This window comes from Molossus molossus, unplaced genomic scaffold, assembly GCF_014108415.1.
Source record: "Molossus molossus isolate mMolMol1 unplaced genomic scaffold, mMolMol1.p scaffold_m16_p_9, whole genome shotgun sequence".
NCBI classification, from domain to species: Eukaryota; Metazoa; Chordata; class Mammalia; order Chiroptera; family Molossidae; genus Molossus; species Molossus molossus.
In genome coordinates this window covers 98,420,571-98,444,649 of record NW_023425403.1, presented here as the reverse complement: position 1 = coordinate 98,444,649, position 24,079 = coordinate 98,420,571, and the positions used below count along the sequence as shown (strand labels likewise).

The 24,079-nt window shown below is 43.0% G+C and overlaps 1 long non-coding RNA gene and 1 pseudogene across 1 annotated transcript in view; one reads left to right on the top strand and one right to left on the bottom strand.

Moving 5' to 3' along the window:
• The first annotated feature begins 5,935 nt into the window (after positions 1–5,935).
• Positions 5,936–7,355, top strand: LOC118622466 (annotated as a pseudogene).
• An 8,080-nt stretch (positions 7,356–15,435) lies between these two features.
• LOC118622799 overlaps positions 15,436–24,079 on the bottom strand; it is a 54,848-nt gene continuing 46,204 nt past the window's right edge. Inside the window, exons 6-8 of the long non-coding RNA XR_004958137.1 lie at positions 17,771–17,868; positions 15,622–15,659; positions 15,436–15,511 (exon numbers count right to left, since the gene is read on the bottom strand). This is a non-coding gene — a long non-coding RNA (uncharacterized LOC118622799). The remainder of the gene's footprint in view (positions 15,512–15,621; positions 15,660–17,770; positions 17,869–24,079) is intronic.

Sequence of the window (24,079 nt, the reverse complement as noted above, 5' to 3'; positions counted from 1 at the left end):
AGTTCTGAATGATGGTTGTTCTGCAGTTTAGTTGTAACTTTGATGTGGTTGTGGGAGGACGTGATACTGCGTCTACCTACGCCGCCATCTTGACCGGAAGTCTCAAGGTGTGTTTTTAGAATTATTACTCTAACGCCATTGGGAAGATGGATTGGAAAGGCATAAGCCAGGTGGCAGGGAGAACCCAAACACACGTGCACACACACTGGCCATGGGGTAGTGGGGTAGAAGAGGAGACAGCAACATCAGCACTTCTGCTTCTGGAACCACACAGATGAGAACGCGTGGGCCAGGGGCAGGAGTGGTGAGCAAGGGCTGCATCCCCAAACCTGCTCTCCCCTTCTCCATCACCCTCAGAGTGACCAGGAGTGACCTTCCTCCCAACCCTGCCTACTTTAAAGGGGCAAAGGACCTCCCTGGCCAGTTTTTCTCAGCAGTTAGGGTGTCAGCCCAGGAACTGGAAACCAAAGGGTCAAGGGTTCAATTCTGGTCAAAGGACACTTTTCTGCTCAAAGGACATGTGGGAAGCAACCAATTTCTCTCTGTCTCCCTCTCCCTCCCTTCCACTCTGTCTAAAAATCAATAGGGAAAAAAATATCCTTGGATGAGGATTAACAAAAAATTAAGAAAATAATAATTTTTTAAAAGATTTAAAAATAAAGGGCCTTAAGGACGAGGAGCAACAAGCCTCCTTGCTCCATGTGAACTGAGAGAGGACCTTTGTGTCCAACTGCCCGGCCTCCAGCAAGTCCAATTTCTCTTGACAAAGGAAGACAGAAATCATGCTGCGCACAAAGCTCTTAGGGCACTAGTTGTGACACAAGGCAGGACAGATAAGCAAGACCCCAGGAGGGAACTAGACATACCACCTTGAAAACCTGTCTAAGAGACCGACTTGCCCCAGGTCCCCTGGGGAGTCATTAAATTTCTGTCTTCATTTCCTCCAAGGTGGAAAAGGGGTAATAATCCTGACTCACCTCACCAGAATGCTGAAAACAGGAATAACTAATTAACGCTAGTGAAGCACTTTAAAAGTAAAAAGCACTTTGCACTAATTAAGGTGGTTTCTGCTTTCATCTCCTGAAGCCTCATAAATAGAAGTGAGGTCCCAGATAGCTCCGGATGGCAAGAAGCAGGCCCCATAGCAGTTTTCCTGACAGGGCGGCTCTGTCAGGGCCGGCAGAGTTGTCTCCGGGCTCCCAGTCACTGGGGACAGTTCTGAGCTGACAATCCCAAATGCACCTGCATCCACTCAGCTTGCTAGAGACCAGAGCAGTGTTCAGTCACAGCAAACAACACTCAGTGTGGTTCTGAGCAGGAAGCACAGGGCAAGAAGGATGGGAACATCTCTGGGGCTGCTGCTGACTTGCCTTGGAGAACCAAAATGAACTTTTTTCTTCAAAGACTTTGCTTTTATTCATCATCATTATAAAAACAGTCAAGTCCTTGAGGTCGGCAGCTGCTTTGAGCGCATACACAATGGGCTTTCTGTGAAACACACACAATAATGCTCTCACACTTCTTGTGAGCAACGGGCAACAGGGAAGTCTGAGTTTGGAATCCAATCTTCCCCTCCAATAGGCAAATTTTGCCAAGTAGGATGTTTGCCTCTCAAAAACGGCACCTCCTTTTATGAGTTTGTTCTACCTGGTGAGTAGCCTCCGAAGAGGTCGAAGTGTCTTTAATTATGCAGAGTGCTGGACCCTGGAGGACTAGCCCCCATCACTGCATTCCAGACTGTGCCAGGTTCCATCAGTGCACCATAGACCCTGTTAAAGTTGCATGTTGTTCACCTGGTTTATTGGTGTAATATTTCAGGTTTGTTTGTAAACGGCTTCTGCGGGCTGGGCTGAGAATCGCCATGCATAACTGTGTTTCCTAGGAAAATAGGTTCTGATTTCCAAGTAGTTGCCCTAGGATCTGGAATGAAAGCCATTAGTAAGAAGGAAACTGCCATAAAATATTAGACCCTTTTTTCCCATTATTTCAGAGGTGAGGAATGTGGTTATCTTAAATTTCCCCTGGATAGCTGGTGTTCCTTTTCTCCTCCCTCCTGCCGCCTTCCTCTTTTCCTTCCTCCACGCCATTTTATTAGCTGATAAACCATTCGTAGATCTTACGGATGTCCCAGAAGAAAGTTAGGGTAAGCTTTACAAGAAAGAGGGAGCTGGCTGGGGTAGATAGCTAGCTGTCGCCATGTGGAAACGTAGAGTCAGGAAAAATAGAAGCAAGACTGGGCCTCGGGGCAACCTTCTGTAAGCCCCCCAAACAGAGGCTAAAAAAATGCAAGGAGAGAGAGAAAACTCAGAAGCTAGGAAACTCCTATAGCCCCTTCTGATCAAGAAAGTGATAAGGCCCTGGCCAGTGTTGCTAAATGGTTAGAGCGTCGGCCCTGAGACCAAAGAGTCTCGGGTTCGATTCCAGCCAAGGGCATGTACCTCACCTCGATTGGGGTTTGTCCCCGGCCCTGGTCAAGGTCATGTGGGAGGCAGCCAATCAATGTGTCTCTCTCGCATCAATGTTTCTCTCTCTCTCTCCTTCTTTCCCATCCTCCCACTCTATCTGAAGATAAATGGAAAAATATCCTCCAATGAGGATTAAAAAAAAAAAAGTGATGAGCGGGGGTCAGGAGCAGACGGCTGTAAAGACAGAACTGAAAGGGACAGCATCTGGTCCAGCAGTGAGCGAGGTGGGTGGACAGTCAGACTGCTTTGACAGTGAGTTTCAGATTGGCTCGAGTAGAGAGAAGGTAGAGCACACCAAAGCCTAGATGGTCTGTTCAATGGTGAAGATAACAAGGCCGCCCCCCCTCTGAGGAGAGAGCATTCACCTTGAGAGCCCCCTCCCAGGTGCCAGTCCCAGGCTCATGGTGCTAGTTCTGGAGGGAGGTGGGAGTCAGGCAGGCCCTCTCAAGTCTCAGTTCCCCAGCCATGTCCCAAAGCCCCTGCAGAAGCCCCTCATGGAGTTTTCCATTCAAGCGTGGTGAAAGTCAGAACAGAGAGAGAGGCAGCAAAAATGCCTGCCCTCCACCCTCTTTAGTTGTGTGCAGGGCGAGGCCGCAAAGCCCTCCACAATCTCAACAGCATTAAGTGCTTTCGGTGATGAGAACAGGCGGGTCTCTCCCAGGCACAATGTCTAAAGATCAGTTCTCTGGGGCAGGCTTCACATTTTCTTCTTTTAACAACTATTTTTAGATTGAAATAATAAAATGCATTAAGAGGTTTTTGCATTTGGTCATTATTTACAGTTTTGTGCAGGATGGGCTTCCTGGGCATGTAGCCCCCACGGACCCCCTCCCCCACCCACCTCACTTGCTTTAATGAGCCGCTGACACTGGCTTGCTATTTTTAATCATTCTGGAACAAAGGTTCCACATTTTCATTTTTGAGCCAACAAACTACATAGCCAGTCCTGGTCTGACAGGTAAGAAAAACACAGGTATTAAGTGGTAGTTACAGAACAGTCACAGAGAAGTAAAGTACAGCATAGGGAATATAATCAATGATATCATAATAACTTTGTATGGGGCCAGGTGGGTACTTGAAATATTGGGGTGACCACTCTGCAAAGTATACGATTGTCTGACCACTATGCTGTACACCTAAAACTAATATAGAATAATATTGAATATTTATAAATAGAAAAACACGGGAATCACCATTTTGCAGATGAGGAGACTGAGGGTTAGGCATGTTAAATGGCTACTCTAAGGCCACCCTACTAGTAAGCTGCAAGCTCCATCCCCCACGTCTCCCACACCCCAAACCTGCATTTGCTCTGATTTATCAATGCAAAGTGCACATTGTGGAGTTCCTGCCCACCTCATGATGACAACTTTCCATAACTGCTCCTCTCACTTTCTATGACAAGTCTCTCAGCCCTGTTTACACCACCTGAGACCACCATCCCCAGCCACAGCTAATGTCCACACTGGACCAGGCATAGCCCATCAGACAGTCTCTCCCAAGAACCTGGAATTGGTACCCAAAGGGACAGCAGACAGAGGCCAAAAGAGACAACCAGAGCAATAGTTGGAGCAGAGGAAGGGTGGGTCCAGGCCTGGGAAGACGATATGAAACAACTTGCATTTCCCCTCCTCCCTCCCTCTACCACAAATGTGTGACTCCCAGGGACACACAGTCTAGAGGAAGTGCTTAGGTACTACCATATGTCTTGGTGATAATAATTCAGAAACCTTAGGGAAAACTGCATTATAAGACCTTGCCTATGATTGAAAACCTGCCAGACCTGCTGGTCATGGGAGTTACATGAGGATGGCAAGTAGGGGTTGGCAACATTTCTTATTCATACTGATACTGTTGCTTAACATATGTAGACATATATAGCACTTACTATGCGCTAGATACTCTTCTCAGTTACTTGCACATATAGTTCATTTATTTGTAACAACACTATGCAATAGATATTATTGTCATCATCCCTGTTTTACAGGTAAAGAAAATGAGACACAGAGAGGTTCTATAATTTGCCAAAGTCACATAACTAGTATGTATTACAGCCAGGATTTGAACCGGACAGTCTGTCTGCAGAGTTGTGGTTCTTAATTCTCTTAAATGCTGCTGCTCATAAGAATTATTCTGGCCAGTTTGAAATTAGCAAAGCACCGTGCAATTTCCAATTTTAAGTTTCATTTTGTGTTTTCTAAATGCAGCCTGTCAGAAGTCTTGACTATTTGGAACCAATATGGCCTTTGAGCTGTCAAAATGAATGTTACAAAGAATATACATAAAAGAATGAAAACTCAGTCCCTCAGATTCCTACTCGACACCTATTTACACACACACACACACACACACACACACACCCCACTTCCCAATAGGTTTTGTTACCCACTCTCCAAGCACATAATAAATCAGAACGAAATAAAACTCTGCTATGAGCCTGACAGAAAAACTCTACAAGCAATTATAACCCTTAATGCATGGCAGCTCCGCTTCATGTAACACCATCGAAGAGCCTACACTCTGACCCTCTGTCCCAACTTCTTATACAAACAAACACCCTTTTCTCAGTGTTAAAGCCATTTCTAGTGAGGTTATCTCTGACTTTCAGACAAAGGTATACTACTTCCAGGAATGATTGAAATTATTTTACTATATTCAGTATACTATGTTTAAGAAGGCAGAGGAGTGTATAATACATTTTTTAAAGACATATCTAAAATAGTTATAATTTTTTAGAGTTTAAGTAGGTAGATCAAGGATCAAGCATTTTTATTTTCATTTATTTATTGTTTGTTTATTTGTTTATTTATTTATTCATAATCTTCACCCAAGGATATTTTTCCATTTATCTTCAGATAGAGTGGGAGGGAGGGGGAGAAACAGAGAGAGAGAAAGGTAGAGAGAGAGAAACATCAATTGGTTGCCTCCTGTATACCCACCCACCCACCCACCCACTGGGGACTAAGCCTGAAACCCGGGCATGTGCCTTGACCGGGAATCAAACTGGAACCTCTCAGTCCATGGGTTGACACTCAGTTCAATGAGCTACACCAGCCGGGCGGCCACATTTTTTAAAATCTCATTGTCCATGAAAGGGCAATGTGCTCTCTAATTCACCACAGTCCTTTTTTCAATTGAATTTTTATTTGAATATAATTATAGGTTCACATGCAATTGTAAGAAATAATACAGAGAAATTCCATGTTCCTTTCCCCCAGTCTCTCCCAAAGGTAACATATTGCAAAACTCTAGTAGCACCTCACAACCAGGATAAAGTCAAGATACCAACAGTTCAATCACCACAAGGATCCCTCACAAGTGCCACACATATCTCATCACCACCCCATCCCTGCTTGACTCCTTGCTCAACTCTCATCTAGTCTCCATTTCTATAATTTTACCTTTTAAAAATGTGATATAAATAAATGGAATTATACACTATACAGGCAGCTGACCACGACATTGTCAACATGGTGGAGGGCTCCTTTGACCGCGATGCAGCCTCGTGGAGGACAAGCTAGTGAGGACCTCCAGACCCGGGAGAGTGAGAGGCAGGAGTGGAAGCAGGTGTGTGGCATCCTGCAGATCATCAAGCCCTGCAACCCTGTGCTGAGCCTGTCCTTCCCCATCCAGTGCCACAGGGCTCCTAGGAGGTCATTGAGGGCTACCGGGCCCTGTACCAGCACAGCTCACTCTGCAAGGCAGGTATTACTTACAGCACTGATGTGAGTGTAGATGAAATAAAAGCATTGGCTTCTCTGGTGACATATAAGTGTGCAGTGGTTGATGTGCTATTTGGGGGTGCTAAAGCTGGTGTTAACATTAATCCCAAGAACTATACCAATAATGAGTTGGAAAAGATCATAAGGAAGTCCACCGTGGGACTGGCATAAAAGGGCTCTATTGATCCTGGCATTGATGTGCCTGCCCCAGACATGAGCACAGACAAGCAGGAGATGTCCTGAATTGCTCACCTCTATGCTAGCACCACAGGGTGGGATCCATGGATGATATCTGCTACTGGCTGGTGAATTTTCCATGGGATTGAAAGCTTCATCAATAAAGCTTCTTACATGAACATTTTAGAAATGGCACCAGGGTTTGGAGATGAAACATTGTTGCTCAGGGATTTGGTCATGTGGGCCTGCACTCTGAGATATTCACATTGCTCTGGAGCTAAATGTGTTGGTGAACCTGATGGGAGCATATGGAATCCAGATGGTATTGACCCAAAGGAAATGGAGGACTTCAAACTGCAACAAGAATCGATCCTGGGCTTCCCCAAGGCACAGCTTTATGAAGAGAGCTTCTTAGAGGCTGACTGTGACATCCTGACCTCTGCTTCCAGTGAGAAGCAGCTGACCAAGTCCAGTGCACCCAAAATGAAAGCCAAGATCATGGCTGGAGGTGCTGATGGACAGACAACTCCAGAAGTTGATAAAGATTTTCCTGGAGAGGAGCACTGTGGTTGTTCTCGATCTCTACATGAATGCTGGGGGAGGAACTGGATCTCACTTTGAGTGGTTAAAGAACCTACATCATGTCAGTTATGGTCATTTGACCTTCAGATATGAAAGGGAGTCTAACTACCAGTGGCTCAATTCTGTTCAAGAGAGTTTGGAAAGAACAGTTGGAAAGCATGGTGGAACTATTCCTGGTGTGCCCACAGCAGAGTTCCAGGACTGGACCTTGGGGGCATCTGAGAAAGACATTGCGCATTCTGGTTTAACTTACAATATGGAGCACTCTGCCAGGCAAATCACTTGCACAGCTGTGAAGTATAACCTGGGATTGGACCTGAGAACAGCTGCCTACATCAATGCCACTGAGAAAGTCTTCGACGTGTACAGTGAAGCTGGTGTGACCTCCACAGAGATGGATTGCAGCTGACTTCTTCACTACCCTCTCCACCTCTTCATCTGTCGACCTATCACAGGTTTATATGTAACCACAGATTCCTCTTTCTCTCATTACTTATTTAGATGATAGACACCATTCTCAACAAGTCAATTCAAATCAGTTCCTTCAAAATAAAGAAATTAAAGTTAGGAAATTGTGTACAAAGCGAAGAGTAGATGCCAGAGAGCCATCTGGGGATTTTGCCTTTAAAAAAAAGAAGAAGAAAAAAGTCCCTTCTATCTGGCTGCACCGCCTTGCTCCATGGCCACTTCCCGACCATCAGAGCCGAAGCCGGGAAGCACCTGTTGTTCAAGAGCAGACAGCTGCTTCTTGCTTCAGCTCTGGACAAGTCTAAGATGTGCTGTGACTTTGGCACATTTAAGAAGCAGGTTTGTGGCATTTTCAGAAAGTAGTGTGGTCCTCAAGTGAGTTACTGATATTTTTTTTATCAGCCAACAGACTCTATTCTATAGATGGCAAACAAAAATAAAAGCTGGTTCTCTTACTGCATTTTATTCTTTTAGAATAAAGTAAGTACATGCTGCTGTAAAAATAAAACAGTCCATTCAGAACTTTCAAACTCCTTATCCTGTACCCACCCACCACTCACTGAGCCCCTTCAGATTTAAGCATGTTCTTCTATTAAATGCTCTCCTCTTTCTTAATTTTTTCTTTTTTGGCTAACTTCTATGATGTATCATCTTCACGTATACTCTTTTCTCATAAAATAAATTCTCTAAGTCACTAGCAGAGTTGTAATCAGGGTCCTTTAGAAAACGGCCATCATGTTGGGTTTTCCCCAGCATTTCATTAACAACAGATGCTTTAAAACGTTCTTACCTGAATTGACTTGCTAGGATATCTTTCAGGAATTAGATATGTATAGTTTGATCAGTCTGCTCATCTAGGTCTTGGCAGCAATAACCCTCTCTTTCCACCATGATATCTTTTCCTTTTATTCTTTACACTACTTTCCTTAAATTCTGAAGCCTGTATTACTGCCAACACCACTCTGAATGACACTTGCCATCAGCTTGCTCACCTGTCCTTCCACGGCATTCGCTGAGGACCCAGCTCTGCCAGCACTAGGCATTCGCAAGAACAGCCATTTCCCTGACCCACAGTGTGAAGATGGTAAGTGTGGCTGTAAAGTGAACATGACTGCAAGGTAAGTATGACTTCCTGTTTTATAGATGAGGCTCCTGACTTTCTCAAAATCTCAGAGTTGATAAGCAACAGTGCAGGGATTCAAACTCAGGTCTGTCTGACATCGAAGCCCATTTTCTAGGGACTTGGCCAACCATTTTCCAGGCAACACCATCACCACCCTACTGATAAGATAAATTCTTACCACGGATCTTCCTAATAAAGAAGAAGCCGATTTGGCTCCACTCAGAGCATCCACTTAGATCAAGTCCCAGGAAACAGACTTCCAATGGAGATGGGACCAGGACGGTTCCTAAGGAGTGCTCTGTGGATCAAGACCTGTGGGGGAGTTAAGGAAACAGGATTGGTAGAGGGAGACATTGAACTTCAATGCTGTAAGAACCCAAGCCTTAACTTACCCAGGGTGGGGTTAGAGGTGCCCCAAATTATGTCAAATTGGCTGTTCCTGTGTACCCCATGATAATCAGTCACTGGGTGCACAGTACCCCAGATTGTGAGCAGGACCACGGCCCCCCACAAATCTCAGAGAGGACTCTGGGGAAAGCCATCAGCTGCCCCCACCCCTAGCTGCCGGGAGAATGACTGCTGTGTGTGTGGGTACCCAGCACCCCTTACTCTTAACTTCTTCCCTCGTCTCCTTTCCAAATCTTTCACATCTCTTAGAAGATTTTTAGACTGAGTCTAAGGAGAAAGCCAAGCCAAATTTGTACATTTTTTCCTACACTCTTTTTTCAAAGATCCCAGTATTATTATTATTTTATTTATTATTTTCTCTTTTCCAATAAAGATAACAAACCTTCTCTCTAGTGCCTTGGCTCACCTGAGGAAAAAACTCAAGGGTAGTCTCCCTGCTTCCTTGGTGCCCCAACCTCTGGAAGGGCAGTCCTGGGTGGTGAGATCAGCTGCTAGAGCCCTGGGCTTAGCCTCTCCTGTCCTGCCTCAGTAGTCCTTTCCTGGCACCTTTACCTTCCCTTCCAGCCCTTCTCTCCATGCCCTGCACCTGGCCTCGCCCATGTGCTCAATGTCTCTCACCTGGACTCTGGAGTCTCCTGTCTGCCACCATCTTGCTCTCTCAGATCCACCCTGCTCATCCTGTTACCCTAGTGATCTTTCTAGACACAAACCTACCATGTGAAGGCTTTGTCTGTTGCTTTCAGGGTTAATTCTTAAGGTTTTTACCCTCACATTCAAGACCCACTTGACCTGACTTACCTCTCCTTATCGACACTGAACACACACACACACACACACACACACACACACACACACACACATCAGCAATACTGAACTGTCTGCAGATTTCCCTCATCCACGTTATTCCTACTTCCATGCCTTTTCATACACTGTTCCTTCTTTCTGGAACCCTTCCAACACTAACTTAACTCCTTCAAGACCCAAATAGGGTGTCTTCTCCCTCCTGGAAGCCTTTCCCAGCACGCAGTGACCTGGGCTGCAGGGCCCCAGCCCTGGCTCCCCCATGCTCAGATCGACCTCCGCACAGCCCATGTGCTCAGACGTTATCTGCCACGCAGGCCTGCGAGATGCAGGACCTAGCCTTCTCTGTGTCCCTGTGCCTGTCACAGAATAGGAACACAGATCAACCTATTGAACTGGACAGACTAAAACCCTCCTCAGCATCTACACCAGATATTTTCTTCATGTCCCACAACTCACCACTTCCTCAGAATACTGGCTTGCCCCACATGTACTCATTTTCTCTATTTTTGACAGGTGGTTTATCAAGCATAGGTATGCACCAGCAAATTGGTGTTAGGAAAAATCTGTACTGTAAAAAAAAAAAACAAAAAAAAAAAAACTGGGAGTATTTCTCTTTATAAGACTGCTAGCCTAGCTTTCTATAACTAGGAAGTTCCAAGGATCTGGCCAAAGAGTAGACACATGACCTTCAAACTGTGAATGGTAACTAGCTGGGGTTCTTCTACTTTCCTCTTTATATCTTCGTGTATTATTTTAATATTATATAATGATTATGCTTCATTACTTAAAATCGGAAAGAAAACACAAATTCATGTTCACTGTGGGAAAAACAAGGAACAATGATAGGGTTTGAGCTGATTTTTTCTTCTTTAAAAAGATAAAAAGTAGAGTTATGAAAAAATGACACTCAAGTTCCTTAAATTAATCTCTAGGCTCACTAGCAAGAATAAATTGCATGTCTATAGGACTTTATGCCCAAATGCATTTTAAATGTTTCCATTTGAAAACTGTTTCCCTATCATTTCCGATGTTGCTATCCGGACACTATCATGACGTCAGAGACGAAGCCCTTGTGCTGTGGAGTAACTGCCCAGCCAAGGAGCTCTCCCGTCAGCGACTTGGCTATCTCCACTGTCACTGTCCGCAACCAGCAGCGCAGCCACACCTTCCAGCCACTCACTACATTCAGAGGACTGTCCAGGCACTGAAGGAGTGCTGTGGGCTCTCCTTGGGAAGTATATCTGAGAGGCTTAAGAGGTTATTTATCAAATATAACAATGAATTTAAACCCGTTCGAGAAGCAACTATGACTATTGTTACTTTTCTGAGCTACAAAGCAAAGGATATCACATAAGCATTAACTTTTAGCCATACAAATAATTCAAACTGACTAGTTTAAAAAGCAGGTAAAAGAAAGGAAGAGTGCATTTGCCTGGACATTTGTACCTGGGTGCTCTTTAAGCTTAAATCGGTTGTTTCCCAGGAGTTGGTCCACAATCCCACTGAACGATGGTAGTTTTACTGCTGCTACTTTAATTTCAAAGTTCACAGGGGCAATCCTATCACTAAATGGTAATCCCTATCACCATTAACTCTCACTTTTTATAGAACTTTTATTCACTTCTCCAGTCTTTAGTTTTAGGACACTCTCCCTTTTTCCCCAGACACTGAGGCTGCCAACCAGCCCTGAGTATCATACAGGACAGCCTGTGACTCAGATCGTCAGAGCGCACTGCCCTATCGCTACAAGCCACTAAACTTGAAAGCACAGAATAGCATTCGTGTTTCCACCTTTGAAAGAAGATAAAGCACTGACTCCACGGCCATTTGTTTCAGAATTTACTCACATTACAGCCCTGAAAATATTTCACTGTTCTGGCCCCACTGATGTATCATTGGCAATTATGCTCTCCTAATTGCCATCCTTCTTGAAGAAGGAGTATACACATTTATAGCAGAACCACTGTGTATATTCGCAGTGTTAACTGAAGCACACACTGGCTTTGGCAAAACTCCCAGCAGTTGGTATCGTGGTCTCCAGATTTAAGGCTGGACTGCATCAGTCATCTTCCCCATCCATGCAGCCATGTGCCAATTTGGAGGAGGCTGCTGGAGGGTTTTGTACCCAAGATAGTTACTAGATTAGGAACAGAAAGTCGTGACTTTTACTGAATACTCAAAGTATTCCTACTTATCCAGAGACCCATGAGGCAGCTGACTAGGATACTCTGGAAAGCAGAGGGCAGGGAAAATAAGTTGGTCAAAAAGCAGAAAGTCTTAATAGCCACAGCAATCTTGAAGAAGAAGAACAAAGTAGGAGGGATCACAATACCAGATTTCAGGTTATACTACAAAGCCACTGTAATTAAAACAGCCTGGTACTGGCATAATAACAGACATGTAGACCAGTGGAACAGAACAGAGAACCCAGAAACTAACCCAAGACAATATGATCCATAAATATTTGACAAAGGTAGTAAGAGCATACAGTGGAGTAAAGACAGTCTCTTCAATAAATGGTGTTGGGAAAATTGGACAGCTACATGCAAAAAAATGAAGCTAGATCACCAACTTACACCATACATAAGAATAACTCAAAATAGATAAAAGACTTAAATGTGACTCGTGATTCCATAAAAATCCTAGAATAAAATGTAGGCAACAAAATTTCAGACATCATACGCAGCAGAATTTTCACTGACACAACATGTAAGGCAAGAGAAACAAAGGGAAAAATGAACACATGAGACTACATCAAACTCAAAAGCTTCTGCACAGCAAAAGAAACAACCATCAAAATGGAAAGGGAACCCACTATATGGGAGAGCATAATTGCCAATGATACATCAGATAAAAGGTTAATTTCCAAAATATATAGAGTACTCACACAACTCAACAAAAGGAGGACAAAGAACCCAATTTAAAAAATGGGCAGAGGACTTAAATAGACATCTGTCCAAACAGGACATACAAATAGCCAAGAAACATGAAAAAACGTTCAACGTCACTAATCATCAGAGAGATGCAGATTAAAACAACAATGAGGTATCACTTCACACCTGTCAGAATGGCCACCAGCAACAGATCATCAAACAACAAGTGTTGGCGAGGATGTGGAGAAAAGGGGACTCTAGTACACTGCTGGTGGGAATGCAGACTGGTGCAGCCATTATAAAAAACACTATTATTAAAAATTAAAAATTGAACTGCCATTTGACCCAGTGATTCCACTTCTAGGACCCTAAGAAGCCTGAAACACCAATCAGAAAGAATATATGTACCCCTATGTTCATAGCAACACTATTTACAATAGCTAAGATCTGAAAACAGCCCAAGCATTAATCAGTAGACAAGTGGATAAAAAAGCAGTGGTACATATACACAATGGAGTACTATGCAAGTCTAAGAAAGAAAGATCTCATATCCTTTGAGACAACATGGAGGGACCTGGAGAGTATTATCCTAAGTGAAACAAGCCAAGCAGAGAAAGAAAAATATCACATGATCTCACTTATTTCTGGAATATAATGAACTAAACAAACTGATGAACAAAATAGACCCAGAGTCTTAAAAGTAGGGAACAGACTGACAATCCTCAGAAGAGGGGGATATGAGGGAGGGAAGGAATAAACCACAGAACTTATATGCATGTATGCATAACCGATGAACATAGACAACAAAGCTGGGGACGGGGTGGGGGGGGATGAGGAGGAGGGTATCAATGAGGGGAAAAAGGAGAAACATCTGTGACAAAAATAAATTAATAAAATAAAATACATAACAAGAAAAAAAAAAAAAAAGCAGAAGGTCTTGAGGCCCCATCTTTGTTCCCAGTCTGAAATTCATTCACAAAATTCAGTCAATGCCAGCTTCCAAAGAATTAACAAATAGCTGCCTGTCCCTGCTAGGTCATTATTTATCATAACATAATTCTGTAAATCTCCTATTAAATTTGCAAAACCCACCCTGGCTGGTGTGGCTCAGTAGTTAGAGCATCAGCCCTTGCAAAGGGTCGTGGGTTCAAGGACGCATGCCTGGGTTGCAGGTTCAATCCCTGGCCCCGGTTGGAGCATGTGCAGGAGGCAACCAATCAATGTGTCTCTCTCTCTATCTCTGTTTCTCTCTCTGTCCCCCTCTCCCTTCCACTCTCTCTAAAAATCAACAGAAAAAAATATCCTCGGGTGAGGATTTAAAAAAATTAAAATATTAGTAATAACATAATAAAATTTGCAAAATCCAAGACAGAGATATACCCTGTCTTTTGTGTCTTTACAGTCCAGTTAGCATTGCTGGCTGGCACAGAGTAGGCTCACCATAGATATCTGTGCAGTGAGTTGAATAGAGGTAAACACCATACTCCAGAATTTAGTTTTCTGAGAAACCCCCAGCTTTTGAGGAATGGTGGAGTGATCTTGTAGCTGCAGCCACACCATATGTAGAGATGAACATTCCATTCCACAGACACATACCTCTCCCTCCCCCCACCCTCAGGCTCCATTGTTTCCCTAAACCAGGAGTCAGTACTAGGATGCAGTCCGTCTGGTATGCACCGCCCTGGAATTCCCAGCACATGTTGACTCTATGAGTAACAATCAGACATTGGCTGCCACTATCTGCAATCAGATAATATCCTTTTCCTCCCACTAGCCAACTGGATTTTGAACCTGAAATACCCTTAGAAGGATATTTCCATTAGAGCTGATAGTCTGGCTCAGCCTCAGCCAGGCAGGCAGGCAGGATGCAAGGGTCACCAGTCATTCCTCCTGGCTCCGGGAGGCAAAGCACAGGCTCTCATCATCACAGCCTTGCCAGCCAACATCCACCCATCACAACGACATTCATTTCTGTAAAGACCTCGCTCACCAGCCAACTTCCTCTTAACTCCATTATTCTGAGGTACTTGGCTCTCTCTAGTTCCTGTGGGGTGGTGGCCTAAGTGGGTGGCTATTTTCTACATGTCACAAAATTGTGCTTTATTTTCCATTGTCTGGTATCTCTAATACACTAGCTATAGGACCTGGTTTGCCACTCTATCTCCAGAGTGCTTTTTAAAAATTTTTTCTGAATGTGCTTTCCAAATACTAGTCTCCAGTTTGGGGTGCCAGGTATAGATTTCTTGCCCAAAATGCGCCACTCGTTAACAGTACTGAAATGCAAGCATCCCCTTGCGCCCCTTGGGTGCCACCCCTTGGAGAAGGCAAGGTGGGTGAAGGCTGGAGCCTTGGGAGCAGGAACCCAGAGCAGAGGCCCATCTTGCTGGCATCTGGGGGTGACATCAGATCACTCCTCTTCGTTAATTAGACTGTCGAGAATCCGAGAGTGTATCCATTACTTCTTTTCAAAGATTTTTATCTTCTTAATGTATTATTGCTTTTGCTATGATTTCAAAATATTTGTTACAATTAACCTGTTAATATCAGAATATTTCTGTGGATTTCCTATGGAAATGTATGAAAAAGAATTTTATGCGGGGCATTTATAATTGTGTACGCTGCATTATTAAGTCTTTACTGTATACTAGGAAACTTTTATTTTGACAAGGTATTGATGAGAATTAAATCCCCAGCTTAAAATTTTATATATCTGATCACTGGAATAACTTATCACAAAATAGCTTCTCACACCGTCAATTTCAAACCTCAATGATCTTCTGCTTCCCACATGTTTCTGTGTCAGGTGCTGTAGTGCCTGTTAACATTCATTATCCGCCCATCGCTGGCAGTCAATTTCGTGGGCACTGGGAGTATTTCTGGAAACTGGTCCTAAATAAGAATGGCTAGAAATATTTACCAGTACACAGAAGGAACTGGGACCCTCATAAATACACCCCACTAATCCAAACTAAATGCTCACGTAACTCTAGTTCCCTTACCTTTGTCCCCACAGTGCCTGCAGCCGCCAATTCTAGAACTGGAAAGACAGTCATAGTTTCAACTCTGCAACTCAAGTGAGCCGTCAGCCCTTCCTACTCTCGGCTCCAATGTTTCCAGCTCCCAAAGGAAGATGATAACACAGGCTCTGTGATGTCGTGACCATGAAGAACAAATATAATAATACTTATTTGAATAAGAAATACTAGCCCTGGCCAGTTTGGCTCAGCAGTTAGAGCGTCGGCCCGTGGACCAGAGAGTCCCAGGTTCAGTTCCTGCTAAGGGCACGTACCTCGGTTGCAGGAAGTCACACTGGAAGGAGGCAGTGGTCTTAACCAACTAAAGTTAATGTATCCAAGGTATACAAATTTTACAAAACATGTGACCATGTGAATGAACACTTTCCTAGGTCTGTCACACAGCTCCAAAGGGTTCTGATGTGGAGGCTTAGTTATCTTCATGCAAATCCACTCTAGCACCATCCAATCAGAACAGATGCTGGTCATGAGCAGCTCCATCATCTGGCTGAATGAGTCTCCATGAATGCTGACTACTAATGTTCATAAATATCCACAGAGGATAAATGCCTGTAAAGACCACATGCTCCTTCTAACACGTTACAAATGCTATTTTGTTTTATTAAACCATTCACTCTTGCCTTCCTTTAAACTCTCACTTTCTGGACTCTTAATCTCTTTGATTTTTTAATGATATTGCAGCTTGATCTAAATATAATAGACATTTCAAAATCTGTGTTGCATTAAGGGGCTTTACAAAGGCAGCATCACAGAAAAACATATCTCCAAAGGAGAATATTGAATTAAAAGGCAAAGAGTAACTTGAGTTAAAAGGCAAAAGATGTACATCAGAAAAAGGAAGGACTTGAGCTGTAACTTGATGATCCAGCCTACCAAGTTATGGAGAGTCCTAGGAAGCATTTACCAACACACTGCCCACCCTGAGAATGGGTCAAGAGCCAGGCATGAGTGTCTGCTTAGTACTTTCTCCTCCACCAGAGGGTAAGAAAGCAGGGCCTTCACACTTCATCTCCTGTGTCTGCATGTGCAAGTGCAGTATAAATAGCTCTGTTACTAGGCGAACAGGTGACCGAGCAAGCATCGGAAACAGTCCTTTGTGTTGGTGGCTAGGAGTCACTGGAAAGTTTGGCAAGTGTGATTCTGGCAAAGGTGAGGCAGAGGAAATCAGATCAGAGAAGTTTTGGAAGAGTGCTATGTATTATAGACACTCAGTGTGGATACATGCCGCCGGATGTAGGGAGTGAGGGGGAAGGGAAGTACAACTCCAAACAGGGCCAAACAGCTGGGTTTTATTATATAAAAGAAGGTATCCAAAATGAGGGGCTAGGACCCAAAGCAGAGTAGAGCCTTTGGGGCCTGGAGGCAGGCTAGGGCAGTGTCAAGATGAGGGTGACAAAGGGTCTTCATGAAGCCAGTGACTTAATGGGTTTGTATGAGGTGGGTCCTGGGTCCTCTCACATGAGCCCCTTGAATTCACTCCATTTCAAACCTGTACTTGCGCCTGATCTTCTCCTGCCTTTCTGCTGCCAAGTGATAGCAGTTCATGGATGGATACATGTTTTACCCAAGTGAGTCACTCTGTGGTTATAACCTTTTCATTTCATCTTATCTGACTGTGTTTCCTCCCCCAATTAGCCAGGTCTATGTCAAGCTTTAACATAACTCCCCAAGTGTCAATTTCCCACCTAACACAGTGTCTCACCCAGATTGAATGTCCACACTAACCATTTATTCAGGTGCAGGAACCACAAAGAAGGATGTTTATATCTATCCTCTTAAATTAGCTTTCTCCACTTTTATCTTTATGCTTAATTGATTCTTTGACCTCAACACAAACACAAATCTAAACAGAGTAAGAAAGAAAGAGATGTTCATACTGGAAGCAAGAGATAGTGCCCTTTCTATTTCATTGGTGGGCAATAAAGCCTGAAACTTTTTCATTATGTTGCCTGGCAACCTAGGAAATATTGCTCTAATTAAACAAAAACTATCTGGAGTAAATTCACAATGAACAGCTGAAAAGCATTATATCATTCTGCATCCATCATTAAAACATTAACAGAAGACACCTTGGGATAGTTTACCCCAAGAAAACAAAAACAAATGTACTGACATCACCAAGAAGTAGCCTTGTGACCAGGAAATGCACTGGACCAGGATAAGAAATACTGGGCCAGTCTCATAACTTTGGGAGGACTTCATTTTCTTCATCTGCAAAAAGAGCAAGTGGAATTAATGAACTCTGGCATTTCATGATTCACAAGAAGCAGCAAAAACGGAGAGCACAATGACAGTGATCTTTTTGAACTGCAGCATTTATTATACTTGTGCAGGCCATCAACAGTGGCCCACAGGCCCAGGGGTGAAAGCCATCCATCTTACCTTGAATGAAATACACACTGGGTATTGGTTGATTTCCTATAGGCTATGGATGCTCCTGTTATTATAAGCAACTCCCTTAATTTAGAAAAGCAGATGCCCAGTATTATGAAAACTGCTCATCTCATTAAGACAAAAATACCTCCTGGAAATTTCTTCAAGACTATTACAGTGAGCAACCTCTGAATCAAGGAGCCCTGGCAAAATCAATGCACCTCATTTGTGGAAATCACAAAATGAATAGATTATACAGCTATCCAAAAAAGGAAGCTGCTGTTGAAAATGGAAAAGTGCATCAACCACACTTGGAAGAGTATGACATGGCAGTTAAAAATCAAAGACTCTGGGTTCAGATCCAAGCTTTACCACATACTTGTTGGGCTATTATTTAAACTCTGTATCTTAGTTTATCTATCCATATGTGGGTATAAAAGTAATACACACTCCTCTTATGGCTATTGTAGGGATAAAATAAATCAGTAATGTCCTTAGAATAGTGGCTGACACATAGTTAGCTGCCGTTGTTATTTTTGGCATAGGCCAATAATTATTCATGGCAGTGCCTGGTCAGATGTGCCTGGATTTCAGAGGCCAGCACCACTGGTTTTTAGCAATGGGCTGTTGGACAAGTTTCTTAACCTCTAATAATTTCTTCATCTATAAAATGGGAACAGTCATAATCTACCTCAAAGGTAGATTTGTGAGGATTCAATGAGATAATGCATAGCACAGTGTAGCTACCATAAACCATTATTGTGCAGAATTCATCAAGAAATTTCTCTGCAATTTCTTTAGTTTCTCATTGTTTTCTCCATGCCATAAAGTATAGCAATGTGTGCCAAGACATTTCAAGGAGGAAAGAATCGTTTTTCAACAAATGGTGCTGGGAAAATTGCATATCCACATGCAAAAATAATGAAGTTGGACCCCTTTTTCACACCTTATATAGAAATGAACTCAAAATGTATCAAAGACCTAAATTTAAGAGTTAAGCCACGGATTAGGCAATGTTTTCTTAGCTATGAAACCAAAAGCATAAGCAACAACAATAAAAACAAAAACCAGAAAAATTGGACATCAAAATCAACAACTTTTGTATTTAAACTTATTCAAGAAGGTAAAAAATAACCCATGGAATGGGAGAAAATAATTACAAATCATATATCTGATCAAGGACTTGTATCCATAATACATGAAACTTTTATAATTCTATAATAAAAAGACAAATAACCCAATTAATAAATGAGGAAAGGATCTGAATAGCCATTTATGCAAAGAAAATATACAAATGGTCAATGAGCACATAAAAAGATTCTCAACATCACTAGTCATCAGAGAAATGCAAATAAAAATCACAATAAAATTTTATTTTATGTCCACTAAGATGAATATCATTTAAAAAGGCAGAAATAACAATATTGATGAGGATACGGAAAAATTGGAACATGCTGCGGCCACTTTGGAAAATAGTTGTCAGTTCTTCTAAGGATTAAACATAGAGTTAGCACATGATCCAGCAACTCTATGCCTAGATATCTACCCAAAAGAAATAAAAACATGCCCACAGAAAAACGTGTACATTAATGGTCAGAGCAGCATCATCCATAATAGTCAAAAAGTAGAAACCGCCCGGCCAGTGTGGCTCAGTGGTTAAGCATCAACCCATGCACCAAGAGGTCGCCAGTTCGATTACCAGTCAGAGGCACATGCCCAGGTTGTGGGCCTGATCCCCAGTGGGGGGCATGCAGGAGGCAGCCAATTGATGTTCTCTCTCATGGATGTTTCTAGCTCTCTCTCCCTCTCCCTTCCTCTCTCTCTAAAATCAATTTTTAAAAATTTTAAGTAGAAATTAATATCCATCAACTGATAAATGGATTCACAGAATGTGCTATATCCATAAAAATTGAATAGTATTTTATAATGAAAAGAATGAAGCACTAAAAAATGCCACAGTGTGGAAGAAACTTCAAAACAGCCAATCACAAAAAAAAACTGCATGTTTTACATATGCATTCCATATATAAGAGAGGTCCAGAATAGCAATAGATCTATTAGTGATAGATGTGGTTTCCTGGAGGTGGAGCTGTGGAGGAGAGTGGTTATTGAGAAATAGAAAGTAAAAGCTAATGGGTCCAGGGTTTCCTCTTTTGGTTGATAAAATGATCTAAAACTGATTGTGGTGATGGCTACACAGTTGAACATACTAAAACCATTGAATTGCACACTTCATATGGGTGAATTGTATGGTATGTGAGTTGTACCTCAATAAAACTGTTATAAAAGTAATGGAAATTTCAGAAGCCTCCTCATCTTGGACGACCAATTCTGTAGAACTTCGAATGGGTCCCAGACTCATCTTCCAACAAAAGCAGCCAGGGCTGGCAGCAGAACTGCCTGAATGACTGCAGGGAGGGGGCCTGGGGTGACTCCTGAACTAGTTTGAATGCATGTGGACTCCCTGTCCCCTTCCCGTCTTTAGTTGCACAGTCAAAAGTTCTTTGGAGATACAGAGAAGCAGAGCACCAGCCTCTTCCCCCAATAAAATAGAACTGTCACACTGCAATTAAGGGGTTCATTTTTCTTGCTCAAACCCAATCACATGACTCTTGTCTACCTGTAAGAACCCCCAAACGAGGGGCCACAACGTGTTTGGAGGATGGAGACCCAAGAAGTTGAAACTAAAGAAGCTAAAGAACGATCAACAGTGTGCAAGTTGTGAGGATTCTGGTGTGGTATTTGAACCTTTACCTCAAAACGGAGTCCTGACGCTTTGAGTTTTTTGTATAAAAAAACATTGTTTTATTGTCTTCACACAGTATTGTTGCAAATTCCTCTAAGAACCTAGTTATTAAAATTTTTAATATTGTGTGAGATTGTGAGAGAAGAGCTCAAAACTCATATTGGAGCAGAAAAATAGAGACTCAGACAGATATAGACATTTTTAAAAATTCTTCTTTCCATCCTTTTTATTTCTCTTTTATTTAGTCTTATTTCTTCTCCATTTGTTCTTTGTCCCTCTTTCCCCTTCCTTACCTCTCATCACCTTGCTGTCCCCACTCTGGTCACTGGGTTCTGCAGTAAGCAGCCGGGAAGACTGTCACAACATGCACTTCATGCTGTCTGTGCATGCTGGGACCTCCCATGGCACCTCACCAGACACAGGAGCTCAGAAAGAATTCTTGTCATTTGAATTAAATGCTACTGTGCAGTGATTTATTAGTCACACAAGTTAAGCCCAATTTCTGTGGGTCAGTGGCATTTCCTTCGTTTCTGACGCAGGAGAGATGTATCTTAGACCTGGACCCAGATGCCTTGCTGGTTATTTTCTAGGTCATTATTCTTCATATGTATATTCCTATTCCTTCTCAGGAATCTCCTTGAAAACGCATCAAGGCACTTAATTCTTCAAAGTCAGAATCTGTGGCAGACTGTATTTTTCAAAGATGGCCACACCATTATTTTCCATCCTTAGACTGTGACATTGACACTTCTCCATTAAGAAATGGGGTCTATGTTCCCTCACCTTAAACCTGAGTGGATCTTTGTAACTTTCCACCAATAGAGTACAGCTGTATGATTTCTGAAGCTAGATCATAAGAGACACTACAGCTTCCATCTGGCTCTCTTTCTCTTGGGACACATGCATTGGTATCCATGAGCCATCATATAAAAAGTTTGGCCCTGCCCTAGCTGGTGTTGCTTAGCGGTTAGAGCGTCGGCCTGTGACCAGAGGGTCATGGGTTCGATTCCCAGCCAGGGACATGTACCTGGGTTGCAGGTTCTATCCTCGGTCCTGGTCAGGGTGTGTGCAGGAGGCAACTAACTGATGTGTCTCTCTCACATCGATGTTTCTCTTCCTCTTTCTCTCTCTGCCCCTCCCTCCCTCCCTTCTACTCTCTCTAAAAATCAATGAAGAAAATATCCTCCGGTGAGGATTAACAACAACAAAAAAAGCTTGACCCTTCAAAGCAGCTATGGTGGAAAGAATATGTAGAGAAGCCACATGGAGAGGGAGCTGCCTGAGGAGCCTAGCTGTTCCAGCCTTCAACAATTTGAGTTTTCCCAGCCCTGGTGCCAGAATGTGAATGAAGGCGCCTGCAGATGGTTTCAGGCTTCAAGCTGTTCCACTGAAGATTTGTGAGCAAAATCAATGTTGGTGGTGGTGGTGTTTCTAAGCCAGCAAGTTTCCTTTATGAAGCCTCCTGGTACAGAAAGTGCTACTGTGGTGCCTGCCCCTCCATTACCATTCAGCAGAGCTGCTCTTCAGGGCAGGGCTGGAACAGAGAGAAGGTGAAGCCAGCTCCTCGGAAATGCTTTCCAGGGGAGCACACGACATCTTCCTCTCGGGAAGTCTCCAGCCAGAGGTGTCTTCTGCCCATGAAATGGCAATGTACAAGTAACACCCATGGTCTTTTCCTTTTCTTTGAAAGGCAAAACCATCCACCATGAATAAGTTATAGAAACAGACTGTTGGATTAAACACATGTATAGAGAGAAAGAGTACATACAGTACAATACTATTTTTATAAAGCTCAAAATCAACAAGACAAAATAGTATTTCACAGATACAAACAAACAGGTATGATAAAATTACAAGAAAAAGGCAAGAAAGTCAACACGCCCAGCTGGTGTGGCTCAGTGGCTGAGTGTTGACCCATGCATGCACCAGTTTGATTCCCGGTCAGGGCACATGCCCGGGTTTTAGGCTCCATCCCTGGTGGAGGAAATGCAGGAGGCGGCCAATCAATGTTGATACTTCTCTCTCTCATCAATGTTTTTCTCTCTCCCTCTCCCTTCCTCCCTCTCTAAAACATCAATAAAAAAAAGAAAGTAGTCAACACAAAATTAAAGATGGAGCAGGGGAATGAAATCAGGCAGAGGTGTGATTGTAAGTGGTAACGGATAGGATTGAGGATGTTTATTTGACTATTGTGCTTCATAACTTACACATACATTACCTATATTCCTTTGTGTGTGCAATCTACTGCATAACAAAAACATGATTTAAAAAAATGACTGTTAGGGTAATGTTTCCAACTTAAAAATAAAGACAACAACAGCACTTGGCATCATCCAGTGAGTTTCTCAACCCTGCCCTCATTACATATTCTGTCTTATGCTTATTTACCCACTTTTTTGCCCCATTCACATGGACTCTATCTAGTTTCCAGTCCTGGTCCCCTCTCCCCAGGAGCCCCTCTGTGGCTTCGAAACTCCCTATCCATTATTTCCTCCCATCATACACACTGCTGTCCAGTGAGACTTTTAAAAAATAATAGTAATAATAATCCTTTTTATTTATTTTAAATTGATTTTCAGAGAGAGAAACATCTATGTGAGGGATAAACAGCTATTGGTTGCCCCCCACATGTGCCCCAACTGGGGATCAAACCTGCAACCTGGGCATGTGCCCTGACTGGGAATCAAACCTGATACCTTCTGGTATATGGGACAACATTCTAACCAACTGAGCTACACCAGCCAGAGCCCAGTGAGCTTTGTTGAAGCACAACCCTAATCCTGTTTTTCATAGCTCCAGTACCCTCAGTGACTCCTCATGGCCCTTGAAGTCAAATCTGCAGCCTTACTTTCTTAGCCTGGCATTCAAGGCCCCTACAACCCAGTTGCTTCATGCTCACTAGGCTCAGCCCACTGTGCCACTTCCCATTTATGCCGAGATCCCCACTTGGTGGCTTTGTCCTGCTATTCCCCTTGCCTCACTCCTGCTTCTCCACCTTTCTATCTTTGGAAAGCTAGTTCTGCTACCTCCAAGGTCCTGAGGCCTTGCTGGATCCACTCCTGGGATAGACAGGCACACGTGTTCCTACCTCTCAGTGCCACTAGGACCCTGGGGGTCAGCAGGTGGGACATTGCTGCTTTCTGCCTTCAACCTGTTTATATCCTTGTACAGGGGTCACATCTGATTCACTCCTTGTCCCCACAATTCTTCACTCATATCAAACAGTCAATATTTTTAGAATGACTGTATCACCAAACAAATGCATTCCATATAAAGACCTATCCTAAGCAAAACTATAAAATG